Source organism: Rhipicephalus microplus, chromosome 2 (assembly GCF_043290135.1).
Source record: "Rhipicephalus microplus isolate Deutch F79 chromosome 2, USDA_Rmic, whole genome shotgun sequence".
NCBI lineage: Eukaryota > Metazoa > Arthropoda > Arachnida > Ixodida > Ixodidae > Rhipicephalus > Rhipicephalus microplus.
The window spans coordinates 75943514-75966936 of NC_134701.1; the positions used below are offsets into that span (position 1 = coordinate 75943514).

General features: G+C 46.6%; 9 non-coding genes across 9 annotated transcripts; all 9 read left to right on the plus strand.

Annotated features, from left to right (window-relative positions):
• Positions 1–494: 494 nt before the first annotated feature.
• TRNAR-UCU (transfer RNA arginine (anticodon UCU)) lies at positions 495–567 on the plus strand. The gene has a single exon. It is a non-coding gene; the product is annotated as a tRNA-Arg (tRNA).
• Positions 568–1660: 1093 nt separating this feature from the next.
• On the plus strand, positions 1661–1733 carry TRNAR-CCU (transfer RNA arginine (anticodon CCU)). The gene has a single exon. It is a non-coding gene; the product is annotated as a tRNA-Arg (tRNA).
• Positions 1734–2597: 864 nt separating this feature from the next.
• Positions 2598–2670, plus strand: TRNAR-CCU (transfer RNA arginine (anticodon CCU)). The gene has a single exon. It is a non-coding gene; the product is annotated as a tRNA-Arg (tRNA).
• An 8609-nt stretch (positions 2671–11279) lies between these two features.
• Positions 11280–11352, plus strand: TRNAR-CCU (transfer RNA arginine (anticodon CCU)). Its single transcript has one exon. It is a non-coding gene; the product is annotated as a tRNA-Arg (tRNA).
• Positions 11353–12922: 1570 nt separating this feature from the next.
• TRNAR-CCU (transfer RNA arginine (anticodon CCU)) lies at positions 12923–12995 on the plus strand. The gene has a single exon. It is a non-coding gene; the product is annotated as a tRNA-Arg (tRNA).
• Positions 12996–15270: 2275 nt separating this feature from the next.
• Positions 15271–15343, plus strand: TRNAR-UCU (transfer RNA arginine (anticodon UCU)). Its single transcript has one exon. It is a non-coding gene; the product is annotated as a tRNA-Arg (tRNA).
• An 862-nt stretch (positions 15344–16205) lies between these two features.
• TRNAK-UUU (transfer RNA lysine (anticodon UUU)) lies at positions 16206–16278 on the plus strand. The gene has a single exon. It is a non-coding gene; the product is annotated as a tRNA-Lys (tRNA).
• Positions 16279–16908: 630 nt separating this feature from the next.
• Positions 16909–16981, plus strand: TRNAR-CCU (transfer RNA arginine (anticodon CCU)). Its single transcript has one exon. It is a non-coding gene; the product is annotated as a tRNA-Arg (tRNA).
• Positions 16982–19957: 2976 nt separating this feature from the next.
• Positions 19958–20030, plus strand: TRNAR-CCU (transfer RNA arginine (anticodon CCU)). The gene has a single exon. It is a non-coding gene; the product is annotated as a tRNA-Arg (tRNA).
• Positions 20031–23423: the final 3393 nt, after the last annotated feature.

Consider the following 23423-nt stretch of genomic DNA (forward strand, 5'->3'; position numbering starts at 1 on the left):
ACGCCAGTGCATCGGTCGCACATCGCTCTTGTGGCCTAACGAATAAGGCATCGGTCTTCTAAACCGGGGATGGCGGGTTCGAGTCCTGCCGGGGGTGGGTGATCCTTTTTCATTACCAAAAGGGGTTTCTGCTATACTTTTCTTGCTTGAAGCAAAGCATATGCGTTTCTCTTTCTCCTATATTCCTTTCGGTGGTGTGTTCTACTGCAACCTAGAGTAAAAGCGCTAATGAAAGGAACGCCAGTGCGTCGCTCGCTATCGCCCTCGTGGCCTAACGGATAAGGCATCGGTGTTCTAAACCGGGGATTGCGGGTGCGAGTGCCGACGAGGGTGGGTTATCCTTTTTCATTACCAAAGGTTTGTGCTACAGTTTTCTTGCTTGAAGCAAAGCATATGCGTTTCCTTTTCCCCTATATTCCTTTCGATGTTGTGTTCTACTGTAACCTAGAGTAAACGCGCTAATAAAAGGAAGGCCAGTGCATCACTCGCACATCGCCTTCGTGGCCTAACGGAGAAGGCATCGGTCTTCTAAACCGGGAATTGCGGGTTCGAGTCCCGCCGAGGGTGGGTTATCTTTTTTTACTAACAAAGCGTTTCTCCAACAGTTTTCTTGCTTGAACCAAAGCATATGCATTTCCTTTTCTCCTATATTCCTTTCGATGGTGTGTTTTACTGTAACCTAGAGTAAAAGCGCTAATGAAAGGAACGCCAGTGCATCGCCCGCACATCGCCCTCGTGGCTTAACGGATAAGGCATCGGAGTCCTAAACCGCGGACTGCGGGTTCAAGTCCCGCCAAGGGTAGGTTATTTTTTTTCCATTCACCGAAAAGGTTTCTGCTACAGTTTTCTTGCTTGAAGCAAAGCTTATGCTCTTCTTTTTCCCTATATTCCTTTCGGTGTTGTGTTCTACTGTAACCTAGAGTAAACGCGCTAATGAGAGGTACCCCATAGCATCACTCGCACATCGGCTTCGTGGCCTCACGGATAAGGCATCGGTATTCTAAACAGAGGATTGCGGGTTCGAGTCTCGCGGAGGGTGGGTTATCCTATTTTATTAACAAAGGGTTTCTCCCACAGTTTTCTTGCTTGAACCAAATTATATGCGTTTCCTTTTCCCCTATATTCCTTTGGATGATGTGTTCTACTGTAACCTAGAGTAAACGCGCTAATGAAAAGAACGCTAGTGCATCGCTCGCACATCGCCCTCTTGGCCTAACGAATAGAGCATCGGTCTTCTAAACGGGGGATTGCGGGTTCGAGTCCCGCCAAGTGTGGGTTATCCTTTTTCATTAACAAAGGGTTTTGCTAGTTTTCTCGCTTGAACCAAAGCAAGTGCATTTCCCTTTCTCCCATATTACTTTCGATGGTGTGTTCTACTGCAACCTAGAGTAAAAGCGCTAATTAAAGGAACGCCAGTGCACCGCCCGCTATCGCCCTCGTGGCCTAACGGATAAGGTGTTCTAAACCGGGGATTGCGGGTGCGAGTGCCGCCGAGGGTGGGTTATCCTTTTTTATTACCAAAGGTTTGTGCTACTGTTTTATTGCTTGAAGCAAAGCATATGCGTTTCCTTTTGCCCTATATTCCTTTCGATGTTGTGGTCTACATTAACCTAGAGTAAACGCGCTAATGAAAGGAACGCCAGTGCATCGCTCGCACATCGCCCTCGTGGCCTAACGGATAAGGCATCGGTCTCCTAAACAGGGGATTGCGGGTTCGAGTCCCGCCGAGGGTGGGTTATCCTTCTTTACTAACAAAGCGTTTCTCCAACAGTTTTCTTGCTTGAAGCAAAGCATATGCATTTCCTTTTCCCCTATTTTCCTTTCGATGGTGTGTTCTACACTAACCTAGAGTAAATGTGCTAATGAAAGGAACGCCAGAGCATCGCTCGCACATCGCTTTCATGGCCTAACGAATAAGGCATCGGTCTTCAAAACTGGATTGCGGGTTCGACTCCCACCAAGGGTGAGTTATTCTTTTTCATCAACAAAGGGTTTGTGCTACAGTTTTCTTGCTTAAAGCAAAGCATATGCGTTTCCTTTTCTCCTTTATTTCTTTCGATGGTGTGTTCTACTGCAACCTAGAGTAAACGCGCTAATGAAAAGGACGCTAGTGCATCGCTCGCACATCGCCCTCTTGGCCTAACGAATAAGGCATCGGTCTTCTAATCGGGGGATTGCGGGTTCGAGTCCCGCCAAGGGTTGGTTATCCTTTTTCATTATCAAAGGGTTTTTCTAGTTTTCTCGCTTGAACCAAAGCAAGTGCATTTTCCTTTCTCCTATATTCCTTTCGATGGTGTGTTCTACTGCAACCTAGAGTAAAAGCGCTAATGAAAGGAACGCCAGTGCATCGCCCGCACATCGCCCTCTCTGCCTAACGGATAAGGCATCGGTCTCCTAAACCGGAATTGTGGGTTCGAGTCCCGCCGAGGGTAGGTAATTTTTTTTTTCATTCACCGAAAAGGTTTCTGCTACAGTTTTATTGCTTGAAGCAAAGCTTATGCGCTTCTTTTCCCCTATATTCCTTTCGATGGTGTGTTCTACTGCAACCTAGAGTAAAAGCGCTAATGAAAGGAACGCCAGTGCATCGCCCGCACATCGCCCTCGTGGCCTAACGGATAAGGCATCGGTCTCCTAAACCGGCGATTGCGGGTTCGAGTCCCGCCGAGGGTAGATTATTTTTTTTTTCATTCACCGAAAAGGTTTCTGCTACAGTTTTCTTGCCTAAAGCAAAGATTATGCGCTTACTTTCCCCTATATTCCTTTTGATGTTGTGTTCTACTGTAACCAAGAGTAAACGCGCTAATGAAAGAAACGCCAGTGTATCACTCGCACATCGCCTACGTGGCCTAACGGATAAGGCATTGGTCTTCTAAATGGGGGATTGCGGGTTCGAGTCCCACCGAGGGTGGGTTATCCTTTTTCATTAACAAAGGGTTTCGCTACAGTTTTCTTGCTTGAACCAAAACATGTGCATTTCCCTTACTCCTATATTCCTTTCGACGGTGTGTTCTATTGTAACCTAAAGTAAAAGCGCTAATATAAGGATCGCCAGTGCATCGCTCGCCCATTGCCCTCGTGGCCTAACGGATAAGGCATCGGTATTCTAAACCGGGGATTGTGGGTTCGAGTGCCACCGAGGTTGGGTTATCCTTTTTCATTACCAATGTTTTGTGCTACAGTTTTCTTGCTTGAAGCAAAGCATGTGGATTTCCCTTTCTCCTATATTCCTTTCGACGGTGCGTTCTACTGTAACCTAAATAAAAGCGCTAATGAAAGGAATGCCAGTGCATCGCTCGCACATCGCCCTCGTGGCTTAACGGATAAGGCATCGGTTTTCTAAACCGGGGATGGCGGGTTCGAGTCCTGCCGGGGGTGGGTGATCCTTTTTCATTTCCAAAAGGGGTTTCTGCTATACTTTTATTGCTTGAAGCAAAGCATATGCGTTTCCTTTTCCCTTATATTTCTTTGGATGATGTGTTCTATTGCAACCTAGAGTAAAAGCGCTAATGAAAAGAACGCTAGTGCATCGCTCGCACATCGCCCTCGTGGCCTAACGGATAAGGCATCGGTCTTCTTAACCGGGGATTGCGGGTTCGAGTCCCGCCGAGTGTGGGTTATCCTTTTTCATTACTAAAGGTTTCTGCTACAGTTTTCTTGCTTGAAGCAAAGAATATGCGTTTCCTTTTCCCCTATATTCCTTTTGATGGTGTGTTCTACACTAACCTAGAGTAAATGTGCTAATGAAAGGAACGCCAGTGCATTGCTCGCAAATCGCTTTCGTGGCCTAACGGATAAGGCATCGGTCTTCTAAAACGGGATTGCGGGTTCGAGTCCCACCAAGAGTGAATTATTCTTTTTCATTAACAAAGGGTTTGTGCTACAGTTTTCTTGCTCAAACCAAAGCATATGCGTTTCCTTTTTTTATATTCGTTTCGATGGTGGGTTCTACTGTAACCTAGAGTAAAGGTGCTAACGAAAGGAACGCCAGTGCATCGCTCGCACATCGCCCTCATGGCCTAACGGATACGGCATCAGTCTCCTAAACTGGGGATGGCGGGGTCGAGTCCCGCCGAGGGTGGGATAATCTTTTTCATTAACAAAGGGTTTCTGCTACAGTTTTCTTGGTTGCAGCAAAGCAAATGCGTTTTCTTTTCCCCTATATTCCTTTCGATGGTGTGTTCTACTGCAACCTAGAGTAAAAGCGCTAATGAAAGGAACGCCAGTGCATCGCCCGCACATCGCCCTCGTGGCCTAACGGATAAGGCATCGGTCTCCTAAACCGGGTATATCGGGTTCGAGTCCCGCCGAGGCTAGGTTATTTTTTTTTTCATTCACCGAAAAGGTTTCTGCTACAGTTTTCTTGCTTGAACCAAAGCATGTGCATTTCCCTTTATCCTATATTCCTTTCGATGGTGTGTTCTATTGTAAACTAAAGTAAAAGTGCTGAAGAAAGGAACGCCAGTGCATCGCTCGCACATTGTCCTCGTGGCCTAACGGATAAGGCATAGTTCTCCTAAACCGGGGATTGCGGGTTCGAGTCCCACCGAGGGTGGGTTACTATTTTTCATTAACAAAAAGTTTGTGCTACAGTTTTCTCGCTTGAACCAAAGCAAGTGCATTTCCCTTTCTCCTATATTCCATTCGATGGTGTGTTCTACTGTAACCTAAAGTAAAAGCGCTAATGAAAGAAACGCCAGTGCATCGCTCGCACATTGCCCTCGTGGCCTAACGGATAAGGCATCGGTCTTCTGAACCGGGGATTGCGGGTGCGAGTGCCGCCGAGGGTGGGTTACTCTTTTTCATTACCAAGGGCTTGTGCTAAAGTTTTCTTGCTTGAAGCAGAGCATATGCGTTTCCTTTTCCCCTATATTCCTTTCGATGGTGTGTTCTACTGCAAGCTAGAGTAAAAGCGCTAATGAAAGGAACGCCAGTGCATCGCCCGCACATCGCCCTCGTGGCCTAACGGCTAAGGCATCGGTGTCCTAAACCGGGGATTGCGGGTTCGAGACCCGCCGAGGGTAGGTTATTTTTTTTCATTCGCCGAAAAGGTTTCTGCTACAGTTTTCTTTCTTGAAGCAAAGCTTATGCGCTTCTTTTCCCCTATATTCCTTTCGATGTTGTGTTCTACTGTAACCTAGAGTAAAAGCGCTAATGAAAGGAACGCCAGTGCATCGGTCGCACATCGCTCTTGTGGCCTAACGAATAAGGCATCGGTCTTCTAAACCGGGGATGGCGGGGTCGAGTCCTGCCGGGGGTATGTGATCCTCTTTCGGTAACAAAGAGTTTCTGCTACAGTTTTCTTGTTTGAAGCAAAGCATATGCGCTCCATTTCTCCTAAATTCCTTTCGATGGTGTGTTTTACTGTAACCTAGAGTAAACGCGCTAATGAAAACAACGCTAGTGCATCGCTCGCACATCGCCCTCATGGCCTAACGGATAAGGCATCGGTATTCTAAACGGGGGATTGCGGGTTCGAGTCCTGCTGAGGTTGGGATATCCTTTTTCATTACCAAAGGGTTTGTGCTACAGTTTTCTGGCTTGAAGCAAATCATATGCGTTTCCCTTTCTCCCATATTCCTTTCGATGGTGTGTTCTACTGTAACCTAAAGTGAAAGTGCTAATGAAAGGAACGCCAGTGCATCGCCCGCACATTGCCCTCGTGGACTAACGAATAAGGCATCGGTCTTCTAAACGAGGGATGGCGGGTTCGAGTCCCGCTGAGGGTGGGTTATCCTTTTTCAATAAAAAAGGGTTTGTGCTACAGTTTTCTTGCTTGAAGCAAAGCATGTGCGTTTCTCTTTCTCCTATATTCCTTTCGATGGTGTGTTCTATTGTAACCTAAAATAAAGCGCTAATGAAAGGAACGCCAGTGCATCACTCGCACATCGGCTACGTGGCCTAACGGATAAGGCATCGGCCCCCTAAACAGGGGATTGCGGGTTCGAGTCCCGCGGAGGGTGGGTTATCCTTTTTTATTAACAAAGGGTTTCTCCCACAGTTTTCTTGCTTGAACCAAATCATATGCGTTTCCTTTTCCCCTATATTCCTTTGGATGATGTGTTCTACTGCAACCTAGAGTAAACGCGCTAATGAAAAGAACGCTAGTGCATCGCTCGCACATCGCCCTCTTGGCCTAACGAATATTGCATCGGTCTTCTAAATGGGGGATTGCGGGTTCGAGTCCGCCGAGTGTGGGTTATCCTTTTTCATTAACAAAGGGTTTGTGCTACAGTTTTCTTGCGTGAAGCAAAGCATATGCGTTTCCTTTTCCCCTATATTCCTTTCGAAGGTGTGTTCTACTGCAACCTAGAGTAAAAGCGCTAATGAAAGGAACGCCAGTGCACCGCCCGCTATCGCCCTCGTGGCCTAACGGATAAGGCATCCGTGTTCTAAACCGGGGAAATCGGGTGCGAGTGCCGCCGAGGGTGGGTTATCCTTTTTTATTACCAAAGCTTTGTGCTACAGTTTTCTTGCTTGAAGCAAAGCTTATGCGCTTCTTTTCCCCTATATTCCTTTCGATGTTGTGTTCTACTGTAACCTAGAGTAAACGCGCTAATGAAAGGAACGCCAGTGCATCACTCGCACATCGGCTACGTGGCCTAAAGGATAAGGCATCGGTCTTCTAACCCGGGAATCGCGGGTTCGAGTCCCGCCGAGGGTGGGTTATCCTTTTTTACTAACAAAGCGTTTCTCCAACAGTTTTCTTGCTTGAACCAAAGCATATGCATTTCCTTTTCTCCTATATTCCTTTCGATGGTGTGTTTTACTGTAACCTAGAGTAAAAGCGCTAATGAAAGGAACGCCAGTGCATCGCCCGCACATCGCCCTCTTGGCCTAACGAATAATGCATCGGTCTTCTAAACGGGGGATTGCGGGTTCGAGTCCCGCCAAGTGTGGGTTATCCTTTTTCATTAACAAAGGGTTTTGCTAGTTTTCTCGCTTGAACCAAAGCAAGTGCATTTCCCTTTGTCCCATATTCCTTTCGATCGTGTGTTCTACTGTAACCTAAAGTGAAAGTGCTAATGAAAGGAACGCCAGTGCATCGCTCGCACATCGCCCTCGTGGCCTAACGGATAAGGCATCGGTCTCCTAAACCGGGGATTGCGTATTCGAGTCCCATCAAGGGTGAGTTATTCTTTTTCATTAACAAAGGGTTTGTGCTACAGTTTTCTTGCGTGAAGCAAAGCATATGCATTTCCTTTTCCCCTATATTCCTTTCGATGGTGTGTTCTACTGCAACCTAGAGTAAAAGCGCTAATGAAAGGAACGCCAGTGCACCGCCCGCTATCGCCCTCGTGGCCTAACGGATAAGGCATCGGTGTTCTAAACCGGGGATTGCGGGTGCGAGTGCCGCCGAGGGTGGGTTATCCTTTTTCATTACCAAAGGTTTGTGCTACAGTTTTCTTGCTTGAAGCAAAGCACATGCGTTTCCTTTTCCCCTATATTCCTCTCGATGTTGTGTTCTACTGTAACCTAGAGTAAACGCGCTAATGAAAGGAACACCAGTGCATCACTCGCACATCGCCTTCGTGGCATAACGGAGAAGGCATCGGTCTTCTAAACCGGGAATTGCGGGTTCGGCTGCCGCCGAGGGTGGGTTATCCTTTTTTACTAACAAAGCGTTTCTCCAACAGTTTTCTTGCTTGAACCAAAGCATATGCATTTCCTTTTCCGCTATATTCCTTTCGATGGTGTGTTTTACTGTAACCTAGAGTAAAAGCGCTAATGAAAGGAACGCCAGTGCATGGCCCGCACATCGCCCTCGTGGCCTAACGGATAATGCATCGGTCTCCTAAACCGCGGACTGCGGTTTCAAGTCCCGCCGAGGGTAGGTTATTTTTTTTTCATTCACCGAAAAGGTTTCTGCTACAGTTTTCTTGCTTGAAGCAAAGCTTATGCGCTTCTTTTTCCCTATATTCCTTTCAGTGTTGTGTTCTACTGTAACCTAGAGTAAACGCGCTAATGAGAGGTACCCCATGGCATCACTCGCACATCGGCTTCGTGGCCTAACGGATAAGGCATCGGTATTCTAAACAGGGGATTGCGGGTTCGAGTCTCGTGGAGGGTGGGTTATCCTTTTTTATTAACAAAGGGTTTCTCCCACAGTTTTCTTGCTTGAACCAAAGCATATGCATTTAATCTTCCCCTATATTCCTTTCGATGATGGGTTCTACTGTAACCTAGAGTAAACGCGCTAATGAAAATAACGCTAGTGCATCGCTCGCACATCGCCCTCATGGCCTAACGAAGAAGGCATTAGTCTTTTAAAGGGGGGATTGCGGGTTCGAGTCCCGCCGAGGGTGGGTTATCCTTTTTCATTAACAAAGGGTTTCGCTACAGTTTTCTTGCTTGAACCAAAGCATGTGCATTTCCCTTTCTCCTATATTCTTTTCGATGGTGTGTTCTATTGTAACCTAAAGTAAAAGCGCTAATGAAAGGAACGCCAGTGCATCGCTCGCCCATTGCCCTCGTGGCCTAACGGATAAGGCATCGGTCTTCTAAACCGGGGATTGAGGTTCGAGTGCCGCCGAGGTTGGGTTATCCTTTTTCATTACTAATGTTTTGTGCTACAGTTTTCTTGCTTTAGGCAAAGCATGTGGATTTCCCTTTCTCCTATATTCCTTTCGATGGTGCGTTCTACTGTAACCTAAATTAAAAGCGCTAATGAAAGGAACGCCAGTGCATCGCTCGCACATCGCTTTTGTGGCCTAACGAATAAGGCATCGGTCTTCTAAACCGGGGATGGCGGGTTCGAGTCCTGCCGGGGGTGGATGATCCTTTTTCATTACCAAAAGGGGTTTCTGCTACACTTTTCTTGCTTGAAGCAAAGCATATGCGTTTCCTTTTCCCCTATATTTCTTTGGATGATGTGTTCTATTGCAACCTAGAGTAAAAGCGCTATTGAAAAGAACGCCAGTGCATCACTCGCACATCGCCCTCGTGGCCTAACGGATAAGGCATCGGTCTCCTAAACCGGGGATTGCGGGTTTGAGTCCCGCCAAGGTTGGGTTATTCTTTTTCAATAACAAAGGGTTTCTGCTACAGTTTTCTTGGTTGCAGCAAAGCAAATGCGTTTTCTTTTCCCCTATATTCCTTTCGATGTTGTGTTCTACTGTAACCTAGAGTGAACGTGCTAATAAAAGGAACCCCATGGCATCACTCGCACATCGGCTTCGTGGCCTAACGAATAAAGCATCGGTATTCTAAACAGGGGATTGCAGGTCCGAGTGCCGCGAAGGGTGGGTTATCCTTTTTTATTAACAAAGGGTTTCTCCCAAAGTTTTCTTGCTTGAACCAAAGCATATGCATTTCCATTTCCTCCTAATTCCTTTCGATAATGTGTTCTTCTGTAACCTAGAGGAACGCGCTAATGAAAAGAACGCTAGTGCATCGCTCGCACATCGTTCTCATGGCCTAACGAATAAGGCATTGGTCTTCTAAATGGGAATTGCGGGTTCCAGACCCGCCAAGGGTGGGTTATCCTTTTTCATTAACAAAGGATTTTGCTACAGTTTTCTTGCTTGAACCAAAGCATGTGCATTTCCCTTTCTCCTATATTCCTTTCGATGGTGTGTTCTATTGTAACCTAAAGTAAAAGCGCTAATGAAAGGAACGACAGTGCATCGCTCGCACATTGCCCTCGTGGTCTAACGGATAAGGCATCGTTCTCCTAAACCGGGGATTGCGGGTTCGAGTCCCACCGAGGGTGGGTTACTCTTTGTTCATTAACAAAGGGTTTGTGCTACAGTTTTCATGCTTGAAGCAAAGCATGTGCGTTTCCTTTTCCCCTATAATCCTTTGGAAGATGTGTTCTACTGCAACCTAGAGTAAAAACGCTAATGAAAGGAACGCCAGTGCATCACTGGCACATCGCCCTCGTGGCCTAACGGGTAACGCATCGGTCTCCTGAACCGGGCATTGCGGGTTCGAGTCCCGCCAAAGGTGGTATATTCTTTTTCATTAACAAAGGGTTTCTGCTACAGTTTTCTTGCTTAAAGCAAAGCATATGCGTTTCCTTTTCCTCTATATTTCTTTCGATGGTGTGTTCTACTGCAACCTAGAGTAAACGCGCTAATGAAAAGAACGCTAGTGCATCGATCGCACATCGCCCTCTTGGCCTAACGAATAAGGCATCGGTCTTCTAAACGGGGGATTGCGGGTTTGAGTCCCGCCGAGGGTTGGTTATCCTTTTTCATTAACAAAGGGTTTTGCTAGTTTTCTCGCTTGAACCAAAGCAAGTGCATTTCCCTTTCTTCTATATTCCTTTCGATGGTGTGTTCTACTGTAACCTAAAGTAAAAGCGCTAATGAAAGGAACACCAGTGCATCGCTCGCACATTGCCCTCGTGGCCTAACGGATAAGGCATCGGTCTTCTAAACCGGGGATTGCGGGTGCAAGTGCCGCCGAGGGTGGGTTATCCTTTTTCATTAACACAGGGTTTTGCTACAGTTTTCTTGCTTGAACCAAAGCATGTGTATTTCCCTTTCTCCTATATTCCTTTCGATGGTGTGTTCTATTGTAACCTAAAGTAAAAGCGCTAATGAAAGGAACGCCAGTGCATCGCTCGCACATTGCCCTCGTGGCCTAACGGATAAGGCATCGGTCTTCTTAACCGGGGATTGCGGGTTCGAGTCCCGCCGAGTGTGGGTTATCCTTTTTCATTACCAAGGGTTTTTGCTACAGTTATTTTGCTTGAAGCAAAGCTTATGCGTTTCCTTTTCCCCTATATTCCTTTCGATGGTGTGTTCTACAGTAACCTAGAGTAAAAGTGCTAATGAAAGGAACGCCAGTGCATCGCTCGCACATCGCCCTCGTGCCCTAACGGATAAGGCATCGGTCTCCTAAGCCGGAGATGGTGGGGTCGAGTCCCGCCGAGGGTGGGATATTCTTTTTCATTAACAAAGGGTTTCTGCTGCAGTTTTTCTGCTTGCAGGAAAGCAAATGCGTTTTCCTGTCCCCTATATTCTTTTCGATGGTGTGTTCTGCTGCAACCTATAGAAAAAGCGCTAATGAAAGGAACGCCAGTGCATCGCCCGCACATCGCCCTCGTGGCCTAACGGATAAGGCCACGGTCTCCTAGACCGGGGATAGCGGGTTCGAGTCCCGCCGAAGGTAGGTTATTTTTTTTTCATTCACCGAAAAGGTTTCTGCTACAGTTTTCTTGCTTGAAGCAAAGCTTATGCGCTTCTTTTCCCCTATCTTTCTTTCGATGGTGTGTTCTACTGCATCCTAGAGTAAAAGCGCTAATGAAAGGAACGCCAGTGCATCGCCCGCACATCGCCCTCGTGGCCTAACGGATAAGGCATCGTTCTCCTAAACCGGGGATTGCGGGTTCGAGTCCCGCCGAGGGTAGGTTATTTTTTTTTTCATTCACCGAAAAGGTTTCTGCTTCAGTTTTCTTGCTTGAAGCAAAGCTTATGCGCTTCTTTTCCCCTATATTCCTTTCGATGTTGTGTTCTACTGTAACCTAGAGTAAACGCGCTAATGAAAGGAACGCCAGTGCATCACTCGCACATCGGCTACGTGGCCTAAAGGATAAGGCATCGGTCTTCTAACCCGGGGATTGCGGGTTCGAGTCCCGCCGAGGGTGGGTTATCCTTTTTCATCAACAAAGGGTTACTGCTACAGTTTTCTTGCTTGAACCAAGGCATGTGCATTTCCCTTTCTCCTATATTAATTTCGATGGTGTGTTCTACTGTCCCCTGAAGTAAAAGTGCTAATGAATGAAACGCCAGAGCATCGCTCGCACATTGCCCTCGTGGCCTAACGGATAAGGCATCGGTCTTCTAACCCGGGATCGCGGGTTCGAGTCCCGCCGAGGTCGGGATATCCTTTTTCATTATCAGTGGGTTTGTGCTACAGTTTTCTTGCTTGAAGCAAATCATATGCATTTCCTTTTCCCTTATATTCCTTTGGATGATGTGTTCTACTGTAACCTAGAGTAAACGCGCTAATGAAAAGAACGCTAGTGCATCGCTCGCACATCGCCCTCTTGGCCTAACGAATAAGGCATCGTTCTCCTAAGCCGGGGATTGCGGGTTCGAGTCCCGCCGAGGTTGGGATATCCTTTTTCATTATCAGAGGGTTGTGCTACAGTTTTCTTGCTTGAAGCAAATCATATGCGTTTCCTTTTCCCTTATATTCCTTTGGATGATGTGTTCTTCTGTAACCTAGAGTAAACGCGCTAATGAAAAGAATGCTAGTGCATCGCTCGCACATCGCCCTCTTGGCCTAACGAATAAGGCATCGGTCTTCTAAACGGGGGATTGCGGGTTCGAGTCCCGCCGAGGTTGGGTTATCCTTTTTCATTAACAAAGGGTTTTGCTACAGTTTTCTTGCTTGAACCAAAGCATGTGCATTTCTTTTCCTCCTATATTCCTTTCGATGATGAGTTCTACTGCAACCTAGAGTAAAAGCGCTAATGAAAGGAACGCCTGTGCATCGCTCGCACATCGCCCTCGTGGCCTAACGGATAAGGCATCGGTCTCCTAAACCGGGGATATCGGGTTCAAGTCCCACCAAGGGTAAGTTATTCTTTTTCATTAACAAAGGGTTTGTGCTACTGTTTTCTTGCGTGAAGCAAAGCATATGCGTTTCCTTTTCCCCTATATTCCTTTCGATGGTGTGTTCTACTGCAACCTAGAGTAAAAGCGCTAATGAAAGGAACGCCAGTGCACCGACCGCTATTGCCCTCGTGGCCTTACGGATAAGGCATCGGTGTTCTAAACCGGGGATTGCGGGTGCGAGTGCCGCCGAGGTTGGGTTATCCTTTTTCATTACTAATGTTTTGTGCTACAGTTTTCTTGCTTTAGGCAAAGCATGTGGATTTCCCTTTCTCCTATATTCCTTTCGATGGTGCGTTCTACTGTAACCTAAATTAAAAGCGCTAATGAAAGGAACGCCAGTGCATCGCTCGCACATCGCCCTTGTGGCCTAACGGATAAGGCATCGGTCTCCTAAACCGTGGATTGCGGGTTCGAGTCCCGCCGAGGGTGGGTTATCCTTTTTCATTAACAAAGGGTTTCGCTAAAGTTTTCGTGCTTGAACCAAAGCATGTTCATTTCCCTTTCTCCTATATTCCTTTCAATGGTGTGTTCTATTGTAACCTAAAGTAAAAGCGCTAATGAAAGAAACGCCAGTGCATCGCTCGCCCATTGCCCTCGTGGCCTAACTGATAAGGCATCGGTCTTCTAAACCGGGGATGGTGGGTTCGAGTGCCGCCGAGGTTGGGTTATCCTTTTTCATTACCAATGTTTTGTGCTACAGTTTTCTTCCTTGAAGCAAAGCATGTGGAGTTCCCTTTCTCCTATATTCCTTTCGATGGTGCGTTCTACTGTAACCTAAATTAAAAGCGCTAATGAAAGGTACGCCAGTGCATCAGTCGCACATCGCTTTTGTGGCCTAACGAATAAGGCATCGGTCTTCTAAACCGGGGATGGCGGGTTCGAGTCCTGCCGGGGGTGGATGATCCTTTTTCATTACCAAAAGGGGTTTCTGCTACACTTTTCTTGCTTGAAGCAAAGCATACGCGTTTCCTTTTCCCCTATATTTCTTTGGATGATGTGTTCTATTGCAACCTAGAGTAAAAGCGCTAATGAAAAGAACGCCAGTGCATCACTCGCACATCGCCCTCGTGGCCTAACGGATAAGGCATCGGTGTTCTAAACCGGGGATTGCGGGTGCGAGTGCCGCCGAGGGTGGGTTATCCTTTTTCAATACCAAAGGTTTGTGCGACAGTTTTCTTGCTTGAAGCAAATCATATGCGTTTCCTTTTCGCCTATATTCCTTTCGATGTTGTGTTCTACTGTAACCTAGAGTAAACGCGCTAATGAAAGGAACGTTAGTGCATCACTCGCACATCGCCTTCGTGGCCTAACGGAGAAGGCATCGGTCTTCTAAACCGGGAATTGCCGGTTCGAGTCCCGCCGAGGGTGGGTTATCCTTTTTCATTAACAAAGGGTTTCGCTAAAGTTTTCTTGCTTGAACCAAAGCATGTTCATTTCCCTTTCTCCTATATTCTTTTCGATGGTGTGTTCTATTGTAACCTAAAGTAAAAGCGCTAATGAAAGGAACGCCAGTGCATCGCTCGCCCATTGCCCTCGTGGCCTAACGGATAAGGCATCGGTCTTCTAAACCGGGGATTGTGGGTTCGAGTGCCGCCGAGGTTGGGTTATCCGTTTTCATTACCAATGTTTTGTGCTACAGTTTTCTTGCTTGAAGCAAAGCATGTGGATTTCCCTTTCTCCTATATTCCTTTTGATGGTGCGTTCTACTGTAACCTAAATTAAAAGCGCTAATGAAAGGAACGCCAGTGGGTCGCCCGCATATCGCCCTCGTGGCCTAACGGATAAGGCATCGGTCTCCTAAACTGGGGATTTCGAGTTCGAGTCCCGCCGAGGGTGGGTTATCCTTTTTCATTAACAAAGGGTTTCTGCTACAGTTTTCTTGCTTGAACCAAAGCATGTGCATTTCCCTTTCTCCTATATTAATTTCGATGGTGTGTTTTACTGCAACCTAGAGTAAAAGCGCTAATAAAAGGAACGCCAGTGCATCGCCCGCACGTTGCCCTCGTGGCCTAACGGATAAGGCATCGGTCTCCTAAACCGGGGATATCGAGTTCGAGTTTCGCCGAGGGTAGGTTATTTTTCTTTTCATTCACCGAAAAGGTTTCTGCTACAGTTTTCTTGCTTGAAGCAAAGATTATGCGCTTCTTTCCCCCTATATTCCTTTCGATGTTGTGTTCTAGTGTAACCTAGAGTAAACGCGCTAATGAAAGGAACCCCATGGCATCACTCGCACATCGGCTTCGTGGCCTAACGGATAAGGCATCGGTATTCTAAACAGGGGATTGCGGGTTCGAGTCCCGCGGAGGGTGGGTTGTCCTTTTTATTAACAAAGGGTTTCTCCCAAAGTATTTTTGCTTGAACCAAAGCATATGCATTTCCTTTTTCCCTATATTCCTTTCGATGATGGGTTCTACTGTAACCTAGAGTAAACGCACTAATGAAAAGAACGCTAGTGCATCGCTCGCACACCGCCCTCATGGCCTAACGAATAAGGCATCGGTCTTCTAAACGGGGGATTGCGGGTTCGAGTCCCGCCGAGAGTAGGTTCTTTTTTTCATTAACAAAGGGTTTCTTCTACAGTTTTCTTGCTTGAGCCAAAGCATGTGCATTTCCCTTTCTCCTATATTAATTTCGATGGTGTGTTCTAGTGTAACCTAAATTAAAAGCGCTAATGAAAGAAACGCCAGTGCATCATCCGCACATCGCCTTCGTGGCCTAACGGATAAGGCATCGGTCTTCTAAACCGGGGATGGCGGGTTCGAGTCCCGCCGAGGGTGGGTTATTCTTTTTTACTAACAAAGGGTTTCTCCCACAGTTTTCTTGCTTGAACCAAAGCATATGCATTACATTTTCCCCTATATTCCTTTCGATGGTGTGTTATACTGTAACCTAGAGTAAAAGTGCTAATGAAAGGAACGCCAGTGCATCGGTCGCACATCGCTTTTGTGGCCTAACGAATAAAGCATCGGTCTTTTAAACGGGGGATTGCGGGTTCGAGTCCCGCCGAGGGTGGGTTATTCTTTTTTATTAACAAAGGGTTTCTGCTACAGTTTTCTTGCTTGCAGCAAAGCAAATGCGTTTTTTTCCCCTATATTCCTTTCGATGTTGTGTTCTACTGTAACCTAGAGTAACGCGCTGATGAAAAGAAGGCTAGTTCATCGCTTGCACATCGCCCTCGTGGCCTAACGAATAAGGCATCGGTCTTCTAAACGGGGGATGGCGGGTTCGAGTGCCGCTGAGGGTGGGTTATCCTTTTTCAATAAAAAAGGGTTTTGCTACAGTTTTCTTGCTTGAACCAAAGCTTGTGCATTTCTCTTTCTCCTATATTCCTTTCGATGGTGTGTTCTATTGTAACCTAAAGTAAAGCGCTAATGAAAGAAATGCTAGTGCATCGCTGGCACATTGCCCTCGTGGCCTAACGAATAAAGCATCGTTCGTCTAAACCGGGGATTGCGGGTTCGAGTCCCACCGAGGGTGGGTTACTCTTTTTCATTAACAAAGGGTTTGTGCTACAGTTTTCTTGCTTGAAGCAAAGCATATGCATTTCCTTTTCCCCTATATTCCTTTCGATGGTGTGTTCTACTGTAACCTAAAGTAAAAGCGCTAATGAAAGAAACGCCAGTGCATCATCCGCACATCACCTTCGTGGCCTGACGGATAAGGCATCGGTCTTTTAAACCGGGGATTGCGGGTTCGAGTCCCGCCGAGGGTGGGTTATCCTTTTTTACTAACAAAGGGTTTCTCCCAAAGTTTTCTTTCTTGAACCAAAGCATATGTATTTCCTTTTCCCCTATATTCCTTTCGATGGTGTGTTTTACTGTACCCTAGAGTAAAAGCGCTAATGAAAGGAACACCAGTGCATCGGTCGCACATCGCTTTTGTGGCCTAAGGGATAAGGCATCGGTCTTTTAAACGGGGGATTGCGGGTTCGAGTCCCGCCGAGGGTGGGTTATTCTTTTTTATTAACAAAGAGTTTCTGCTACAGTTTTCTTGCTTGCAGCAAAGCAAATGGGTTTTCTTTTTCTCTATATTCCTATCGATGGTGTGTTCTACTGCAACCTAAAGTAAAAGCGCTAATGAAAGGAACGCCAGTGCATCGCCCGCACATTGCCATCGTGGCCTAACGGATAAGGCATCGGTCTCCTAAACCGAGGATTGAGGTTCGAGTGCCGCCGAGGTTGGGTTATCCTTTTTCATTACTAATGTTTTGTGCTACAGTTTTCTTGCTTTAGGCAAAGCATGTGGATTTCCCTTTCTCCTATATTCCTTTCGATGGTGCGTTCTACTGTAACCTAAATTAAAAGCGCTAATGAAAGGAACGCCAGTGCATCGCTCGCACATCGCCCTTGTGGCCTAACGGATAAGGCATCGGTCTCCTAAACCGTGGATTGCGGGTTCGAGTCCCGCCGAGGGTGGGTTATCCTTTTTCATTAACAAAGGGTTTCGCTAAAGTTTTCGTGCTTGAACCAAAGCGTGTTCATTTCCCTTTCTCCTATATTCCTTTCAATGGTGTGTTCTATTGTAACCTAAAGTAAAAGCGCGAATGAAAGAAACGCCAGTGCATCGCTCGCCCATTGCCCTCGTGGCCTAACTGATAAGGCATCGGTCTTCTAAACCGGGGATGGTGGGTTCGAGTGCCGCCGAGGTTGGGTTATCCTTTTTCATTACCAATGTTTTGTGCTACAGTTTTCTTCCTTGAAGCAAAGCATGTGGAGTTCCCTTTCTCCTATATTCCTTTCGATGGTGCGTTCTACTGTAACCTAAATTAAAAGCGCTAATGAAAGGTACGCCAGTGCATCAGTCGCACATCGCTTTTGTGGCCTAACGAATAAGGCATCGGTCTTCTAAACCGGGGATGGCGGGTTCGAGTCCTGCCGGGGGTGGATGATCCTTTTTCATTACCAAAAGGGGTTTCTGCTACACTTTTCTTGCTTGAAGCAAAGCATATGCGTTTCCCTTTCCCCTATAATCCTTTGGAAGATGTGTTCTACTGCAACCTAGAGTAAAAACGCTAATGAAAGGAACGCCAGTGCATCACTCGCACATCCCCCTTGTGGCCTAACGGGTAACGCATCGGTCTCCTGAACCGGGCATTGCGGGTTCGAGTCCCGCCAAAGGTGGTATATTCTTTTTCATTAACAAAGGGTTTCTGCTACAGTTTTCTTGCTTAAAGCAAAGCATATGCGTTTCCTTTTCCTCTATATTTCTTTCGATGGTGTGTTCTACTGCAACCTAGAGTAAACGCGCTAATGAAAAGAACGCTAGTGCATCGATCGCACATCGCCCTCTTGGCCTAACGAATAAGGCATCGGTCTTCTAAACGGGGGATTGCGGGTTTGAGTCCCGCCGAGGGTTGGTTATCCTTTTTCATTAACAAAGGGTTTTGCTAGTTTTCTCGCTTGAACCAAAGCAAGTGCATTTCCCTTTCTTCTATATTCCTTTCGATGGTGTGTTCTACTGTAACCTAAAGTAAAAGCGCTAATGAAAGGAACACCAGTGCATCGCTCGCAGATTGCCCTCGTGGCCTAACGGATAAGGCATCGGTCTTCTAAACCGGGGATTGCGGGTGCGAGTGCCGCCGAGGGTGGGTTATCCTTTTTCATTAACACAGGGTTTTGCTACAGTTTTCTTGCTTGAACCAAAGCATGTGTATTTCCCTTTCTCCTATATTCCTTTCGATGGTGTGTTCTATTGTAACCTAAAGTAAAAGCGCTAATGAAAGGAACGCCAGTGCATCACTCGCACATCGCCCTCGTGGCCTAACGGATAAGGCATCGGTCTCCTATACCGGGGATTGCGGGTTTGAGTCCCGCCAAGGTTGGGTTATTCTTTTTCAATAACAAAGGGTTTCTGCTACAGTTTTCTTGGTTGCAGGAAAGCAAATGCGTTTTCTTTTCCCCTATATTCCTTTCGATGTTGTGTTCTACTGTAACCTAGAGTGAACGTGCTAATAAAAGGAACCCCATGGCATCACTCGCACATCGGCTTCATGGCCTAACGAATAAAGCATTGGTATTCTAAACAGGGGATTGCAGGTCCGAGTGCCGTGAAGGGTGGGTTATCCTTTTTTATTAACAAAGGGTTTCTCCCAAAGTTTTCTTGCTTGAACCAAAGCATATGCATTTCCATTTCCTCCTAATTCCTTTCGATAATGTGTTCTTCTGTAACCTAGAGTAACGCGCTAATGAAAAGAACGCTAGTGCATCGCTCGCACATCGTTCTCATGGCCTAACGAATAAGGCATTGGTCTTCTAAATGGGAATTGCGGGTTCCAGACCCGCCGAGGGTGGGTTATCCTTTTTCATTAACAAAGGATTTTGCTACAGTTTTCTCGCTTGAACCAAAGCATGTGCATTTCCCTTTCTCCTATATTCCTTTCGATGGTGTGTTCTATTGTAACCTAAAGTAAAAGCGCTAATGAAAGGAACGACAGTGCATCGCTCGCACATTGCCCTCGTGGTCTAACGGATAAGGCATCGTTCTCCTAAACCGGGGAATGCGGGTTCGAGTCCCACCGAGGGTGGGTTACTCTTTTTCATTAACAAAGGGTTTGTGCTACAGTTTTCTTGCTTGAAGCAAAGCATGTGCGTTTCCTTTTCCCCTATAATCCTTTGGAAGATGTGTTCTACTGCAACCTAGAGTAAAAACGCTAATGAAAGGAACGCCAGTGCATCACTCGCACATCCCCCTCGTGGCCTAACGGGTAACGCATCGGTCTCCTGAACCGGGCATTGCGGGTTCGAGTCCCGCCGAGTGTGGGTTATCCTTTTTCATTACCAAGGGTTTTTGCTACAGTTTTTTTGCTTGAAGCAAAGCTTATGCGTTTCCTTTTCCCCTATATTCCTTTCGATGGTGTGTTCTACAGTAACCTAGAGTAAAAGTGCTAATGAAAGGAACGCCAGTGCATCGCTCGCACATCGCCCTCGTGCCCTAACGGATAAGGCATCGGTCTCCTAAACCGGAGATGGCGGGGTCGAGTCCCGCCGAGGGTGGGATATTCTTTTTCATTAACAAAGGGTTTCTGCTGCAGTTTTTCTGCTTGCAGGAAAGCAAATGCGTTTTCTTTTCCCCTATATTCCTTTCGATGGTGTGTTCTGCTGCAACCTATAGAAAAAGCGCTAATGAAAGGAACGCCAGTGCATCGCCCGCACATCGCCCTCGTGGCCTAACGGATAAGGCCACGGTCTCCTAGACCGGGGATAGCGGGTTCGAGTCCCGCCGAGGGTAGGTTATTTTTTTTTCATTCACCGAAAAGGTTTCTGCTACAGTTTTCGTGCTTGAAGCAAAGCTTATGCGCTTCATTTCCCCTATATTTCTTTCGATGGTGTGTTCTACTGCATCCTAGAGTAAAAGCGCTAATGAAAGGAACGCCAGTGCATAGCCCGCACATCGCCCTCGTGGCCTAACGGATAAGGCATCGTTCTCCTAAACCGGGGATTGCGGGTTCGAGTCCCGCCGAGGGTAGGTAATTTTTTTTCATTCACCGAAAAGGTTTCTGCTACAGTTTTCTTGCTTGAAGCAAAGCTTATGCGCTTCTTTTCCCCTATATTCCTTTCGATGTTGTGTTCTACTGTAACCTAGAGTAAACGCGCTAATGAAAGGAACGCCAGTGCATCACTCGCACATCGGCTACGTGGCCTAACGGATAAGGCATCGGTCTCATGAACCGGGTATATCAGGTTCAAGTCCCTCCGAGGGTGGGTTATCCTTTTTCATTAACAAAGGGTTTCTGCTACAGTTTTCTTGCTTGAACCAAGGCATGTGCATTTCCTTTTCTCGTATATTAATTTCGATGGTGTGTTCTACTGTCCCCTGAAGTAAAAGCGCTAATGAATGAAACGCCAGAGCATCGCTCGCACATCGCCCTCTTGGCCTAACGAATAAGGCATCGTTCTCCTAAGCCGGGGATTGCGGGTTCGAGTCCCGCCGAGGTTGGGATATCCTTTTTTATTATCAGAGGGTTGCGCTACAGTTTTCTTGCTTGAAGCAAATCATATGCGTTTCCTTTTCCCTTATATTCCTTTGGATGATGTGTTCTTCTGTAACCTAGAGTAAAAGCGCTAATGAAAGGAACGCCTGTGCATCGCTCGCACATCGCCCTCGTGGCCTAACGGATAAGGCATCGGTCTCCTAAACCGGGTATATCAGGTTCAAGTCCCTCCGAGGGTGGGTTATCCTTTTTCATTAACAAAGGGTTTCTACTACAGTTTTCTTGCTTGAACCAAGGCATGTGCATTTCCTTTTCTCGTATATTAATTTCGATGGTGTGTTCTACTGTCCCCTAGAGTAAAAGCGCTAATGAAAGGAACGTTAGCGCATCAATCGCACGTTACTCTCGTGGCCTAACGCATAAGGCATCGGTCTTCTTAACCGGGGATTGCGGGTTCGAGTCCCGCCGAGTGTGGGTTATTCTTTGTCATTACCAAGGGTTTTTGCTACAGTTTTCTCGCTTGAAGCAAAGCAAGTGCAATCTCTTTCTCCCACATTCCTTTCGATGGTGTGTTCTACTGTAACCTAAAGATAAAGTGCTAATGAAAGGAACGCCAGTGCATCGCTCGCACATCGCCCTCGTGGCCTAACGGATAAGGCATCGGTCTCCTAAACCGGGGATATCGGGTTCGAGTCCCACCAAGGATAAGTTATTCTTTTTCATTAACAAAGGGTTTGTGCTACTGTTTTCTTGCGTGAAGGAAAGCATATGCGTTTCCTTTTCCCCTATATTCCTTTCGATGGTGTGTTCTACTGCAACCTAGAGTAAAAGCGCTAATGAAAGGAACGCCAGTGCACCGCCCGCTATCGCCCTCGTGGCCTAACGGATAAGGCATCGGTGTTCTAAACCGGGGATTGCGGGTGCGAGTGCCGCCGAGGGTGGGTTATCCTTTTTCATTACCAAAGGTTTGTGCTACAGTTTTCTTGCTTGAAGCAAATCATATGCGTTTCCTTTTCGCCTATATTCCTTTCGATGTTGTGTTCTACTGTAACCTAGAGTAAACGCGCTAATGAAAGGAACGTTAGTGCATCACTCGCACATCGCCTTCATGGCCTAACGGAGAAGGCATCGGTCTTCCAAACCGGGAATTGCCGGTTCGAGTCCCGCGGAGGGTGGGTTGTCCTTTTTATTAACAAAGGGTTTCTCCCAAAGTTTTTTTGCTTGAACCAAAGCATATGCATTTCCTTTTTCCCTATATTCCTTTCCATGATGGGTTCTACTGTAACCTAGAGTAAACGCACTAATGAAAAGAACGCTTGTGCATCGCTCGCACACCGCCCTCATGGCCTAACGAATAAGGCATCGGTCTTCTAAACGGGGGATTGCGGGTTTGAGTCCCGTTGAGGGTGGGTTATACTTTTTCTTTACCAATGGTTTGTGCTACAGTTTTCTTGCTTGAAGCAAAGCATGTGGATTTCCCTTTCTCCTATATTCCTTTCGATGGTGCGTTCTACTGTAACCTAAATTAAAAGCGCTAATGAAAGGAACGCGAGCGGGTCGCCCGCATATCGCCCTCGTGGCCTAACGGATAAGGCATCGGTCTCCTAAACTGGGGATTTCGAGTTCGAGTCCCGCCGAGGGTGGGTCATCCTTTTTCATTAACAAAGGGTTTCTGCTACAGTTTTCTTGCTTGAACCAAAGCATGTGCATTTCCCTGTCTCCTATATTAATTTCGATGGTGTGTTTTACTGCAACCTAGAGTAAAAGCGCTAATAAAAAGAACGCCAGTGCATCGCCCGCACGTTGCCCTCGTGGCCTAACGGATAAGGCATCGGTCTCCTAAACTGGGGATTTCGAGTTCGAGTCCCGCCGAGGGTGGGTTGTCCTTTTTCATTAACAAAGGGTTTCTGCTGCAGTTTTCTTGCTTGAACCAAAGCATGTGCATTACCTTTTCCCCTATATTCCTTTCGATGGTGTGTTTTACTGTAACCTAGAGTAAAAGTGCTAATGAAAGGAACGCTAGTGCATCGCCCGCACATTGCCCTCGTGGCCTAACGAATTAGGCATCGGTCTTCTAAACGGGGAATGGCGGGTTCGAGTCCCGCTGAGGGTGGGTTATCCTTTTTCAATAAAAAAGGGTTTTGCTACAGTTTTCTTGCTTGAACCAAAGCATGTGCATTTCTCTTTCTCCTATATTCCTTTCGATGGTGTGTTCTATTGTAACCTAAAGTAAAGCGCTAATGAAAGAAGTGCTAGTGCATTGCTGGCACATTGCCCTCGTGGCCTAACGAATAAGGCATCGTTCGTCTAAACTGGGGATTGCGGGTTCGAGTCCCACCGAGGGTGGGTTATTTTTTCTTAATAACAAAGGGTTTCTCCCACAGTTTTCTTGCTTGAACCAAAGCATATGCATTTCCTTTTCCCCTATATTCCTTTCGATGATGTGTTCTACTGTAACCTAGAGTAACGCGCTGATGAAAAGAACGCTAGTTCATCGCTTGCACATCGCCCTCGTGGCCTAACGAATAAGGCATCGGTCTTCTAAACGGGGGATGGCGGGTTCGAGTGCCGCTGAGGGTGGGTTATCCTTTTTCAATAAAAAAGGGTTTTGCTACAGTTTTCTTGCTTGAACCAAAGCATGTGCATTTCTCTTTCTCCTATATTCCTTTCGATGGTGTGTTCTATTGTAACCTAAAGTAAAGCGCTAATGAAAGAAATGCTAGTGCATCGCTGGCACATTGCCCTCGTGGCCTAACGAATAAGGCATCGTTCGTCTAAACCGGGGATTGCGGGTTCGAGTCCCACCGAGGGTGGGTTACTCTTTTTCATTAACAAAGGGTTTGTGCTACAGTTTTCTTGCTTGAAGCAAAGCATGTGCGTTTGCTTTTTCCCTATATTCCTTTCGATGTTGTGTTCTACTGTAACCT